The 14,596-nt window shown below is 37.8% G+C and overlaps 1 protein-coding gene across 2 annotated transcripts in view; it reads left to right on the top strand.

Moving 5' to 3' along the window:
• The window catches only part of flt4 (fms related receptor tyrosine kinase 4), a 49,141-nt gene that overhangs the window by 499 nt on the left and 34,046 nt on the right, over nucleotides 1-14,596 (top strand). The window lies entirely within an intron of this gene.

Raw genomic sequence — 14,596 nt, 5'->3', positions numbered from 1 at the left:
TTCCATCCTAAAATAAATGACAAGAAAGGATAGGATTTTGCATTGGTCGTAGTTTCTGACATGTCTCTGGGTGTATTTTCGGAAAACTGATGCTGCTCATGCATGCAGTGTAAATTGAGCATGCCTCATCTGGAATTGAGGGGAAATTGAGCATGCTCCATCGGGATTGATGTAAATTGAGCATGCTCCATGTGCAATTGTCATGCATAATGTAAAAACACATTTTTTTTTTTTTTTCAAAACATAGTCATTAAGTCTGCTTAATCATCCAGTTTCACTTTGTCAAGTAGTGAAAGATTACTTAGATGATTCACAGGCTTCTAAGCATTTCCCAACTATTCCTGTGTCACTAGAGGGAGCCTTGACTTTAATTTAACTAGAATTACCTATGATCAGTGGTCACGAGGATATTAACATGATTAATGATAGCTACTGAAACACATTTGGTCAGACTAAACAGATTTGGACTAGTAGACGATTGCTCACAGCAGAAATAATTTCATGCACAGTATGTACAGTACCGTAGGGCCGTCAGGGTTGCTTTCCCATAAAATGCACAATGAGATATCAAGGTAAACGTTTGCCTCACTGATTGGACTTTAAACATAGAGGCACCCAATGGACCAATCAATGGTCTGATGGTGTGTTAGAATCATTAGGTAGAAATTTGCCTGTTTACTGTCATTATTATTTTTCTTCCTTTGAATCACATTCAACTTTTGGCATATAAAGCAGCACCTTCCGTAAATTACGATAGTCATAGATGTTTGATTTTTTTTAATTGTGCCACACAAAACATTCCATTGTTATATAGAAAAGGGTCTCCTTTCTGAATTCCAGTAAAGAGTGATTCAAGAGCCTCTTTCATCACTGATATTGGGTGGTGGGACCCAGGAAGGATTCATGTGTTTGCCAGGTTATATATGCCAATCCCTACACTTTGGGAGGAGGCTTCTGCAGAAAGATGGGCTCTTTCAGCGTCAGGAATCCGCAATCATGAGAAACTCAGTTACATGTGTCTGCCTTGAATATCTCCCCAAATGAAAACCACATGGAGACGTGTTGACGCATGGAATTGGGCTATTTTTTGTAGCAAAGACTGGTTCTGGTTATTAGACATGGTCCATAAGTATTTGATGAACCCTTAGGCGTTTCTTAAAACTCTCAGTCGACCACCATTTGTATTTCATTGTATATGCGATTACCATGAGCACTTATTTTGACAGGGAAAAGAAGGAGTTCAAAACTACAACCAGTGACAATAACGATTTTAGGAGGTGACAGACATAAGAGAAAGTCTCACCATGTATGTAGTTTTTATCCAACTTTCCAACACTGGAGTAACCGGGTGGAAACTGAGTCACTGAGGTCTAGGTTGGTAAAAACATAACCAGAAATTCTTCCCTCTGAAGAAATCTCTAATCAGAACGAATAAAACAGTTCAATTTACCATTATATCATATAATTAACTCAAAAAAAAAAAAATCCTACAAAATATATACATTTCCCATAAAAGCATTTGGACTTCCATTGTAAGTGATGGAATAGAGTTTCAAGTAAATGGATTTTTGTTCTTTTCACCATACAAGGAACTGGAACCAAAATGAGAAATGAAGTGGTTATGAGGAACAAAATGATAAAAATATCCAAAGCTTGTTCAATAGATAAAAGCCTGAAGCAGCAACAAAAATGGTACATGTTTGCTGATTTAAAGTAGTGCAATTATACTGAATGGAAAAAGCCGTGGGCCGTGGGCTTAGCTGATTTAACTTTACTATCCCAGCTGTAAGAATATACGCAAGTCAGAATGATATGACACTAATGCCATGAGCATGTAACTTTAATAGAACACTAGCTTTTCTTCGTACCACACTAACCACTGGAACAGACATCGATTCAAAAGCCTCATCTGTCTCCTCATCAGCAGCACGTGTACCGCAATGTGTTTCATGTTATCATCGGAGTGATTAGGAACAACTTGAGACTTACTTATTGATGTTTTGCTCTACTTACTGAGGGGTGTTTGAAGTTAGAATCATTATCAGGCTGGAATGTTCGAGTTTGAAGTGTAATCTACTGTCTTGTGGTCTGAGTGGTGAGCTAATATCCATGTCTTTTCTAATGTGATCCAAGGGAAAGGAGACTCATATGCTATACACACTCCCAGCCTCCGGCAGTTATAAAGCCCCACAGAGCCTTTACGGTTTTCCAGACTTTATTTGAATTTGGAATGATTTATGTTTAGGTTGTTTCTCAATAATATTGATGCTGTAGGTAGGGTGAGAAAGCCACTCCTTGGTGGCGTAAAAGTCAGCAGTATAGACAAACGTTTGCTGTTGCCCCAGGCATGTGAATGTGTGTGTGTATGGTGCCCTGTAATGGCCTGGCTTCCCATTCAGAGTGCAGTACATCATGCACATTGTTTTGTATTGTATTTGTTTGTACGGTATTGGCTTCAGATCCTGACCAGGACAAAGCAGTTACTGAAGATGCATGAATAATGAATAATCAGTAGTTTGAAATTTCTTGAGGACAGCATTTTTTCTTTTTCTTGATACAACAATAAAATCTGATAAGCTTAGAGCAAATGTTTATTTTATACTAATATCACACCCAATTGTTATGCATCAGGCACTGCAAAGTAAAAATGCTTACATAGATGCTGTTTTTTCTGTTATTTTGATGAATACAGCTACTGCATGGCTGAATGCACATCTCCAAGAGAACCCTTTTTCTGAGTCAGTTACGGCATATTGGTCAATCTTACAAATACAATCCAGTTTAACTTCCTCTGACTGAGAGCTCTTGTACGTAGCCATGTTTTGAATTAGTTAGTTGATATCTGCATAATTTTGAATTACCGTATGGTTTTTTATTCCCTGTGTCAAGTAGTTGTCCTCACAGCTTCAGTAGTATTTTGTACAGTATTTTGAACCTTCTTAAGAACCTTCTTTTTGAGAAATCAAAAGCTGAAACTTATTCATTAGGATCTCTATGGCTGGCTATGTTTTATAAAATCGCAGTGCATTATGAAGCATCATAAGTGTTAGGATTCTATAGTCAAAAATCCCAGCATGACAAGTCTTTGAGGTCAGTGACCGTTCATTGGAAGGAGAATATTTGGTGGGGTTGGAGGAAACTGCAAACTTCCTCCTGGCCTCCCACACCCTTTCTATTATCAATCCTACTTACCTCATTTTGACCCTTCTGTCTGTTTATATGGCTGCATCATCACCACTGCCCAGAGGAAATTTCTTTGCTTAAAGGTTTCTCTTTGATATCTCAGGAGATTTAATGTGGATTCTCACATGTGCTTCATTGATGTATCAACTTTGTCACAAATGCTACTCCTAAAGGAGAAATAGAAAGAGAAGAAAAGAGACAAATGAGTAATCTTCTGAGATTAAAGGAGTCAAAACAGAGAAAAAGGTCACGTGTTTCACCTGCTGGTATTGAACCAACAATCACCAAATCGCAAGGCAAACCCTTTAATGCTGCACTGCTAGCTTACTGAGTACAAAGCGTTTTTCAGGTGTCGGCTTTCTTTTTCTACCAAAAACTTTTTATTTATATAAAATAATACTGAAATATAAAATACTTGGCACCTAGTGTACTTCTTTTCAAGTATACTTACAAATGCTTGCATGTAAAAGTACACTGGTGTACATTTCTCCAAGTACTTAAACTACTGTAGCGTATTAGAAATACACTAGTGTACTTCACTTCAAATATAATTAGACAGTATATCAAAATTCGACTGTACAGTTCTCCAAATTAGTGCACTTGTAGTATACTTGGTAATATTTTTGAATGAATCATGAATTTGGCAGATCTGAGAACAGTGTGAAACGTTGTTGAGATCTCGACTGAAACTCAAGAGGAAATGCGAAGATGGCATGGACTTTTGTTTGGCTCAGGAGACGTCTTATTTTTTTTCTGACTCTTTTATTTCCATTACATTTCACTGCTGTCTAGGAGAAACTATAATGACAATGAGATTTCTTTTTAGATTGTTTTCACCCTATGGATGTGCGTTGTCTAATTTATTTGCTCCATGATGAATTCCTCATTATCTGAAAAGTGAGCTTATGATTTGGAAACATGCTATGATAAAGGTTTACTCCATCGAAATATAGAGTATAGGTTTCCAAAGACCCCCTTCCTTATAGATACTCGTGTGTGACACTATCATAACAATCCAACTAACCCTCATCATAAAATTATCATTACTCTAGGTCAGGGGAAGGAACTTCGTGCAAATTGTACTTAGGCACATGTATTTAGTTCCGACCTGTGACCCTGTGGTTCATGAGAATCTAAGGATTCTGTGGTTCTTCCGCAGTTGTCAATGGAAAATGGTCTTCCTTCTAACCTTGCGGGGAGAGGGGAGGGGGTGAAGCAGTTTTGGTCGGCATGTGATGACAATTGAAATGGCGCAGTGGAAAACCGAGCACGTCCTGTGTGGCCGTCGGCACAGGTACAGGAAATTGTAGTCAGGAGACGAGTGTGGCACGTAGGAAGCAAACCCTGATGTGTCCCCCACCTCCCCTAAAACATCCTCACTTCACATCAGGTCCAGCCAGGAAATAGGAAGGGCACTAGTAAGCAGATAAATGTGCACAAAAGGGACTTACAGCCGTCTTTGGCTCCCATCCTTCAAAGACAACAAAAGAATCAAAGTTTGCACTGGCCTTGTATGCAGTAGGCAAAAAGCTTTACTCTGTCTAATTTTTTTGTGAAGTGTGTGCTGCAGTTTTGACTAAGCTCCTCCACAGGGAGCAGGAGATGCTGACTCCTTCTTTAGATGAGGAGGTCTGTTCTATGGCCTGGCTGCCCCTCTCCTGCCGGCCGGACATGGTGCTATTTCAGTGCGTGGCAGTGCTGGCCCTGAGCCCCACTGTTAGAAATGACAGAAATGTTAGGGTTTGGCCTTGTCAAAGCATGTCCTACATGTTATAAAAAGCACAGTGCTATAGTCCACTTGTGAAGTCCTTCCTGACACTAAGTTCTCTAGAGATTGGGGCCTCATTCATGGCTTTTGTTGTGGCCATTCATATTTAGGCAATTACGATGCTCAGATCCTCCATATTTTGATTAGCAGCTTAAATGTTATGAAAGGCAGAATATGAACTGTGGAAAGAAAACAGGAAATTTACTACATATGACAAAAAGAACTTCAAACGCAACTATCAAAGCAGCTATATTTTCATATATGTAACACAAAGAGAAAACCATTCACTTTATGTCTTTGTAAAGGTCTAATACCATGCTGCTGTATCTTTTTTAGAGATTTTTTAGAGATTTCTTTAGGCAGTGTGCTGTCCTTCTGTCTCCTGTGTATAGGGTAAGGAGTCAAACTGTCACAATTGATGACAGCATGACTTCATTTTTGCTTAACTGTGACAAGATGCTGCTGCCAGCTGTTTATTTTAGTCAACTAAAACCATTGGCGAACTGCACATCTGTTGCATGACAGGTTGTAGGCAAGGTTGGTGAAACCTCTGCAGTTGTATTCAATTTAAAGAGACAAAATCCATTCATCACCACCATCGAGAATTTGAAGATTTGGTCTAAATTACAGCAGCTCATGTGACTTGGAAAATCTCAAGTCATTTTCTTCATCTTAATGGAATAAATCCTCACTGTGTCTGTTGTGTCGGTCTCTTAATGAACATTAAATGAAGCATTCACATCCATAGAGAAATGCTTAGTTGATGTTTTACTGAATCACCATTATGATTAGTTGAGTGAGCATTGTGAACAAGGTTTGGGCCTTGTTGCTGAGAGTACCGTTGTGTTTAGTGTGTTTCTAAAACACCTAACATCTTGCTCAAAAAGAACTTTCATACGTAGACTGCATTTTCTGAATTTTTGGAGAATTTTTTCCGAACTAAATCCCGGACTGACATCAACTAGCTGATAAAATCTATTAAAATTACATTTCCATTAACTTTATCTTCATTGGTGGAATTCACACTGCTAAAGCACTGGTAGTTTTTTTGAATGTTCTAATGGAGAATCACATCCATTAATGGCATGCCATATAGTACCAAACATACTGTTGGGCACTACTGGTAACTAATCAGCCACAGAAACGAATTTATTTCCGTGTGAGAATACAGTTTTTGTATAATAGATAGATAGATAGATAGATAGATAGATAGATCGACAGACAGACAGACAGGTGTACTTTATTGATCCCCAAGGAGAATTTTTGGAATTTGTTAAGATGTACTTATATTGGTCAGTTCGGTACTGTGAACGTTCACGATTTTTGACTTGCTTTAAAGTACTTAAAATTAGAATTGTTTTGTTTTTATATTTTATTGTTGTTTCTACTGTTTATAAGCCTGAGAAATGATGATTTTCATGATGTTGAAATGTAGATAGGGCATGTATGCTGTACAGCATGGATGAGCGTGTCCATTTACTTTGCTACTGAGCACTACAAGAAGTAATAGCTAGTGCAGTGGTAGAGCTCCTGCTTTCAATCTTCAATGCCAAAATAATGTATTCGATCCTGTGACTGAGTGGAGTTTCCTTTTATTTCTCCCAGATTTCTACTTGTGGCTCAATAAAGTACATCTATCTATCTGTCTGTCTGTCTGTCTATCTGTCTATCTATCGATCGATCACTTGATCTAAATGTCTATATGTCTGTCTGTCTATCTGTTTGTCAGTGCTATACAATTTCCAAATTAGTGTCCATAACTTGAGAAGGCAACTCAGAACTCTGCAACTATACTGTTGTGGATACTATAGTGATACTGAACAGATAGTCATTTCTGTTTTCAGAGATTCACTCACCGTCCACTTTAGTAGGGACACCTGTACACCTGCTTATTTATGCACTTATCCAATGAGCCAGTCAGGTAGCAGCAGCCAAATGCAAAAATTATGCATATACAGGTCAAGGGTTTCAGGTAATGTTTACATCAAACATCAGAATGAAGAAAATGTGTGATCTCTGTAACTTTGATCGTGGTATTGATGTTGGTGCCAGAAGGGCTGGTTTGAGTATTTAGGAAACCTGGGACCTGGGATTTTCTGGGGAAAAAATAAGTACACCCTTCCTACTTCCACAATCATTAAGAGAGTAATTACCAGCTAATGAAATGCACAAGATTAGTTAATCATTAAAAAGTGTGCCTACCTCACATTTGGTACTTTTGTGTTCTGGAGCTCACAGGTGTGTGTTTATATCATGCAAAGAAGAAGGGACATCAGTCATGACCTCTGAGAAACAATTGTTGCAGCTCATCAATCTGGGAAGGGTTATAAGGCCATCTCCAAACAATTTGAAATGCACCAATCTACAGTGAGGAGGATTGATTACAAATGGAGAGCCTTCGAGTCAGTTGTCAGTCTTCCAAGTGGAGGGCATCGCAGCGAATTCAGTCCTAGTTCAGACCATTTAATGCTCAGAGATATAAAGAAAAACCCAAGAGCCACATCATGTGAAAAAGTATGGCTTTCATGAAAGGGTGGCTAGGAAAAAGCCCCTTCTCTCCAAAAAGAATAGGGAGCACGATATAGGTTTGCAAAATTGAATCTGAAGAAAACACAAAACGTCTGGAATAATATCCTTTGGCTCCTTTCTTTTTCCATTATTGTATCAGCTACTCAAGTAGTATCTAGCAGTAAACCATCCATCCTGAAAACCTTTACTGGAACTTCAAAATACAGCCAAGTCTCTATTAGCAACTAGGAAGGACGCTGCATACCACATTGCAGGTCGCTGCCAAACAGCATGCAGATAATCTGCACACCTGCATGTATAAGCCTCATGACCTGATGTCACACCCGGTTACATAATCACTACTCTTAAAGGGATAGTACTACTACATAAATCTTACATTTAAATATAAATCTTAAATATAAACCTTAAATGTAAGTATCAATGTAGAACTTAAATGGTTAATTCATATACTAATTGACCCTGCCCACACAGAGTGTGCTTCACTGAGGAAACATAGCAGCGATAGGGTTGCCAGATTTGCACCATACTGTGTTAGATTAGGAACAGCATACAGTGCTGTGAAAAAGTATTTTCCCCCATCCTGATTTCATCTGTTTTTGTGTATATAACTTTTTTTGTTTCAGTAAATATCATTATCATTTAAAAACTGTATTTTGTGTTTACTCAAACACAAAATCAAAATAATATAAACAGTGTTTACTTAAACTCTCTTGCCTTTATTTTATCTTAGATTTTGTTTTAATTTCCGAAAAATTTAGTGTGAGATATTTCCCCATCCTGATTCCTTCTGTTTTCGTGTATAACTTCTAGAAAATTTTTCAGAAATGAAAACAAAATCTAAGATAAAATAAAGGCAAGAGTGCTTAAATGTGGTGTGTGTATATATATATATATATATATAAATATATATATATATATATATATATATATATATATATATATATATACAAACACACCCTTGAGCTCAGAAGGTAATATTGCCCCCTTTAGCAGAAATAACTTCCTGTAGGGGTTTTGCATAATTGTCCATCAGGCTTGCTGTAATTTTTGACCACTCTTCCATGCGATATTCTTTCAGTTAAAAGACGTTTGAGGGTTTTCTTGCATGTTCTGCCCGTTTCAAATCCCCCACAATATTTCAATAGGATTCAAATTCGGGCTTTGACTAGACCATTCTATAACCCTCCATTTCTTCTTTTTGAGCCATTCCTTGGTGGATTTGCTAGTGTGCTTAGTATCATTATCCTGTTGAAAGGTCCACTTTCAGTTCAACTTCAACTTTCGGACAGAAGGCCTCACATTATTTTCCGGCACTTTTTGATATGATGCAGAATTCATAGTTGAATCAATGAATGCAAGCTGTCCAGTCCCTGAGGCAGCGAAGTAACCCCAAACCATAACATTTCCACCACGGTGCTTCACAGTTGGTATGAGGTGCTTCTCCTGAAAAGCTATCTTTGGTCTGTACCAAACATGTCTGCTGTTACTGTGGCCAACAACTCTATCTTTGATTCATCTGTCCAGAGCACATTATTTCAAAAGGCCTGGTCTTTAAAAAAGTGTAGTCTTGCAAAGGCTTTTTCCTGGCACGCCTCACATGCAGGTCAAATTTGTGCAATCTCTTTCTGATTGTAGAAGCATGCTCTTTGACACCAACAGTTGCAAGACTTAGTAATAGATCCTGTGATGAAATTTTGGGGTGGAGACTTCTTTTTGCGTCAGACGGCCTGAATTTGCTGGGACGGCCAGTCCTGGACAAATTGGCAGTCGTTTGAAATCTGTACCAATTGTAGATTATTTTCCTTACAGTGGAATGATGTATTTCAAATAATTTGGAGATCTTTTTAAATCCCTTGCCAGACACGCAGGCATCCACAACCTTTTTTCTGAAGTCCTTGTAGAACTCTTTAGATCACACCTCAGTAGCAAAGACACTAGATATGAGAGGAGCATAAATAAGACTGACACCCAATCTTGAATACCTGATTCTAATTTTATGGATTTGAAGGTATCATAACTATAGGTGTGATAAATGTAGAAAATGTATGTTTCAATGCAACTGATCTGTTTTTTTGTTCATTTAAACAGTTTAAGATTATTGCAAAATGCCAATTTTATGTATTACCTTTATTAATAGTCACTGTTTCAAAGAGGATCAAATGTTTGCTTGTCCAAATAGGTTGAAAAAATTTTTCCATGGGGTATGAAAACAGAAATGACCATCTGTTCAGGATCAAAGTAGTATCCACAATAGTATAGTTGCAGAATTTTTAATCACCTTCTCAACTGATTCAGAAATTTTGGAAATTGCAGTTAGAAAATAGAAGTCAATCACTCTTGCCAATCTTTTCCAGTCAGCAATGGCATATTCATCTGATCCATGTATTTCTGGAGGATATCAACTAACGATGGGGATTTTTTTTGAGGAAAGGAAGAATATTATAGATGAGATCTGTTACATATGAGATGTGGCAGTTCACTCTGTGCGCTTAATATTATTCTACATAATTCATGCCCAGCCATCATGCTGGACCCAGCAAGAGCTCTTTTCTATCACAGAGTGGGATCAAAGGGAATATAGATCATCTTAAACCACATGGAAGTGTAGTAGTGCTATGCAAGATATGTATATGCCTACTCTTTCTTTATTCTGGGCTGCAGGAATAATATCCTTTTTAGGCAGATGGTTGTGTGAAAGCATAGGTTCAAATTACCTTTAACATGCCTGACTGCATGTGTCAAATAGAGACATGAGGTATGTAATGGCCTACAGCTTGTATAGAGTAGAGGGTGAGGCATGCACACATGCATTTCATTTATATTGCATACACAGGATTTCCAGTGGGCTAACAAAGCTTCTAATAGCATGACAATATAGTCAGGATTTCTTCCAGAGGCAAGAGACGTAAGATTTTCTTATGTTGCTTTCTTGACCAGCGTCTAAGATAACCTGCAGTTGTTCTATGGGAGACAGAAAGGCTTGTATGTCAGTAAAGCAGCTGAGATATTTGTGAAATCCATCAGCACTCTTTGGCTGCTGCCTGCTACAGTATCAACATTCAGTCAACACTTCATTCATAGCAGATCCAGTACACCCCGCCTGTCCCCCACCCAATCCTGCAGAGCAAAAGCAAAATGACTTTCCTTTTACTTCCTCTCTCATGTTAAATGTCAGTTTGTTTCATCATTGTTTCAAGTCTGCTTCGTGATCCATCTGTATTGTATAACAGTGGCTGTTCTCAGAAGGTCTGAAAGTGTTAATAACCTTTCATGGCATTAAATTTGTAAAAAATTTTTTTTTTTTTTTTTTTTTTTTTACAAATTAGCGGTGCATAAATATAATGACTCAAGTAGAAGTTATCCAAATACTTGCTAAAAGCTACTCAAGAATCATACTCAGAACAAGCAGGATTGATGATTTTATGTAAATAAATGGTTTCAACTCGTCTTATATGTCTTACACTGTAACTATATAGCTGTTATTACCTACACTATTTACATTTACATTTATGGCATTTTGCAGACACCCTTATCCAGACTTATATTTTTTATCTCATTTTATACAACTGAGCAGTTAAGGGTTAAGGGTCTTGCTCAAGGGCCAAACAGTGGCAGGTTGGTAGTGCGGGGATTTGAACTCACAACCTTCCAATCAGAAGTCACTATACCACTATACCACTGCCACTATAGCACTATAGCATCTAAGAAAGTGCAAAGTAATCTGTCCTGAAGACTTTCCCATGGCAGGAGACTTACTATCTATTACAATTCACTGATACTGGAGACTCCTTCCATAAATGTTAAATAAATATCTCCTTGCAGATAACTTCACTATAACAATTGATTATACATTATTCCTTGTTAAATAACAACAAATTTTCCTCCATTTATGATTGGTCTTAGACTGTGTGGAGCGTTTGCCACTACACTTCTCATCTGTGAACTGTAGTTAGTTAATTAATTTCTATCCAATTCCTACACCATGTGTTCGAATGGTGAAAGTTATGGCTTTCATAAGCAAGAAAAATCAAAAGGAATTTGAACCAGTAATCTTAAACTGTCTTCAGGCAAGTAATTTGCTTTTATTTAGGCCAATCTTAAAGCATATTATGAAGCCAAATCACAAATGGCTTTGTATACATTGTACAATTAAGAAGAGAACAAAGAAATGTATAGCAACAAGACATTTACATTTAATTACATTGGTTTTCATTCATTATCAAGTAACAAACATGTTCAAACATGGTCAAATAATGTGCGTTAAAAATAGTAAATGAAATATTTGAAATCATTTCTAATTACTTGATGCCCAAACATGCTCCAGCATTTTATTTTGTATCCACTGAACGGTATTTAGATCTTCTTAGTCTTCCTTATATTAGGTCATGAGAAAACTTTGACTTTTTGGAGAATTTTTCAGTTGAGTTTGCCTTATAAACACCCACCTTCCATTTCTCACTACTTAAAATTCCTTTCTTGTTTTGTTTTTTGTTTTAGATCAATTGCTAAAGAAACGTTAACCTATGCACATTCCATTGTATATTCTTGCTACATATGGTGTAAGATATTGACATTTTAGAATGTACATAAGTAGATGAACACATGAACATGGTCTAAGATTGTGTCACAGAAAAATGCGACAAGACCACAGCCAATTGCAATGAATTTACTGGAGTGAACGGAGATACATTTTTTTTTTTTATAACCACCATTAGTGTTTCTCAGAATTCTAAAGAGAGAAAACTTTTTTTAAAAAAAAACTTTTAAGTAACTAGTAACTGTATTTATATCACATTGTGTAGCAGAGAGTATTCAGACATGGTGCCTGGATATTGTATAGAAAGCAGCTGGTCTGAATAAGTACATAATTCTTTTTTTTCTCTTTTTGGGAGAAAAAAAAATCCTTACTGTGAAGGCAAACATTCCTCCAAACCTGGCACTGCTCCAATAAATGTGCACCCCTAGAGAACAGCTTCCTGCCTATGTGTTATAAAAATCAATTAGAAAGCTGTAAGGCCATGGCCTTGACTGTGAGTGCTTTGGTCTATGGACAGTTGAACGGAATATGTGAAGCATTCGGGGTCAAGGTGGTGACTTTAGTCTGTAGATCTGTCATTCTTTCTACACTGAATGCTGTTTATAACCTTTGTCAGGGTTTTGTATATTGTTGTCGAAAATACTGGAGGAAAAGAGCGGGTTTCCTCTGACTTGTCACCCACAGCACGCTGCTGTTTATTTAAATAAGGCCTCCGAAACCAAAGGAGACCCTTGGGTCCTATACTTTAGCCCCAGGAATTGGACAGCTTGGCCCTCTATGGTGAGGCAAGTCATTATGTCTTTGAAAAGGCCAGACAGCAGGCTGGGACTCAGCAGGTTTCAGCGCAGTTTGCATGCTTTTGAAAAAGATTGTATTTTGTCATGCAGAGGCGATGATGTGTTTTCAGTCGCCTGACCTCACATGCTTTCGGAGACTTCTCTTTCTTTAAATTTCTTTGAAATAGAAAAATTTAAACAACTATTAAAATGATATTTTGTCCATTTCAATTGTAATTTAATTATATCTAATAGTCTGTACATACCAACATGCTTATACAGCATATCACTGTATATATTTTTCTCTTCTGGAACCATAGCACTCTTGAGTATAATAGAGTCCAGAATGTAGCAGATGAACAAATTTAAATGACAGAATGCCTGTCATTATTATGGGTGGTATTGACAATAAAATAATTACCTTCTTTCATTTCGTTCGAGTGAGACTCAAGCCAGCTGCTATCATCCTTGAATGATACAAGGGACAGCCAAGATCCCAGTGAGAATATTTCTTATTTACTGTGTGCCTTTATTGCTAGAAAATGTATTTATGCAGTGGTTGCCAAAAACCACACAGATAAAAAAAAATCCCCTTTTAAATGCCTCTTCCGGCTGCATGTCATTTTGGTTGGTATTGTGTTTATCCAGTTGATGTTCTAGAATAAATCTTCAGAGCTTGTGAAAAGTTGCCAGCTGCTGCCAAGAGGCTCAGTACAACACTATAAACAGTTCATAGACTCACATTAAAATATTTACAAAAGTCTATTGTGGGCTCCAGGGGCAGGATGCATCTGAAGGGCTTAGATCATGTACATGAAATGCAGTGGTGCAGAAATGTTACTTCTGATTGGCATGCAATGAGGATTATCATCAGTTATCCTATAGTCCCTTGGTACCGTCTGTGACTGCGTCTTGGCATGGATTCCACAAGATTTTGGAAACATTACTTTGAGATTCCGGCCCATGTTGACATGATTGTAACACACAATTCCTGCAGATTTTCCAGGTGCACGTTCATGCTGCTAATCTTCCATTCTAAAACATCCCAAAGATGTTCTCCTGGATTCAGATCTGGTGACTGGAAGGCCACTGAAGTACATTGAACTCATTGTCATGTTCATGAAACCAATCTGAGCCAACTGTAAGTAGCCATTAGAAGAGGGATAAATTGTGACCAGGAAAGGATGCACATGGTCAGCAACAATACTCAAATAAGTTGTGGCATTCAAGCGATGATTGATTGGTACAGTATTAACGGACCCAGAGTGTAAAAAGAAAACATTCCCAACACCATTACACCACCTCCACCGGCCTGGACTGTTGACACCAGGCAGGTTGGGTCCATGGATTCATGCTGTTGGTGCCAAATTCCAACCCTACCATCTTTGTGCCTCAGGAAAAATCAAGATTCATCAGACCAGGCTATGTTTTTCCAGTCTTCAACGGTCAAGTTTTGTTGAGCCTGTGCCCACTGCAGCCTCAGCAACAATCAGCAGTTATACAAATACTCAAACCAGCCTGTCTGGCACCAACAATCATACCACGGTCAAAGTCACTAAAATCACATTTTTTTCGCATTCTGATGGTTGTTGTGAATATTACCTGATGTTGCAGGCCTGTATCTGCTGATTTTATGCATTGCACTGCTGTCACATCTATTAGGTACAGGTGTTCCTAATAAACTGCTCGGTGAGTGTAATTTCAAGAGTGAACAATATAGGCCTGTTCTTACAGATTGGTCCTGGGAGTTTAAGGACTGAAAGGATCTTATGCTGTAGATAAAATGGTTTTCAGCTTTGAAGT

The sequence above is a fragment of the Ictalurus furcatus genome, chromosome 8 (assembly GCF_023375685.1).
Source record: "Ictalurus furcatus strain D&B chromosome 8, Billie_1.0, whole genome shotgun sequence".
Classification (NCBI taxonomy): Eukaryota; Metazoa; Chordata; class Actinopteri; order Siluriformes; family Ictaluridae; genus Ictalurus; species Ictalurus furcatus.
The sequence above is the reverse complement of the archived record's forward strand: the minus strand, read 5'-3'. Positions and strand labels throughout refer to the sequence as shown.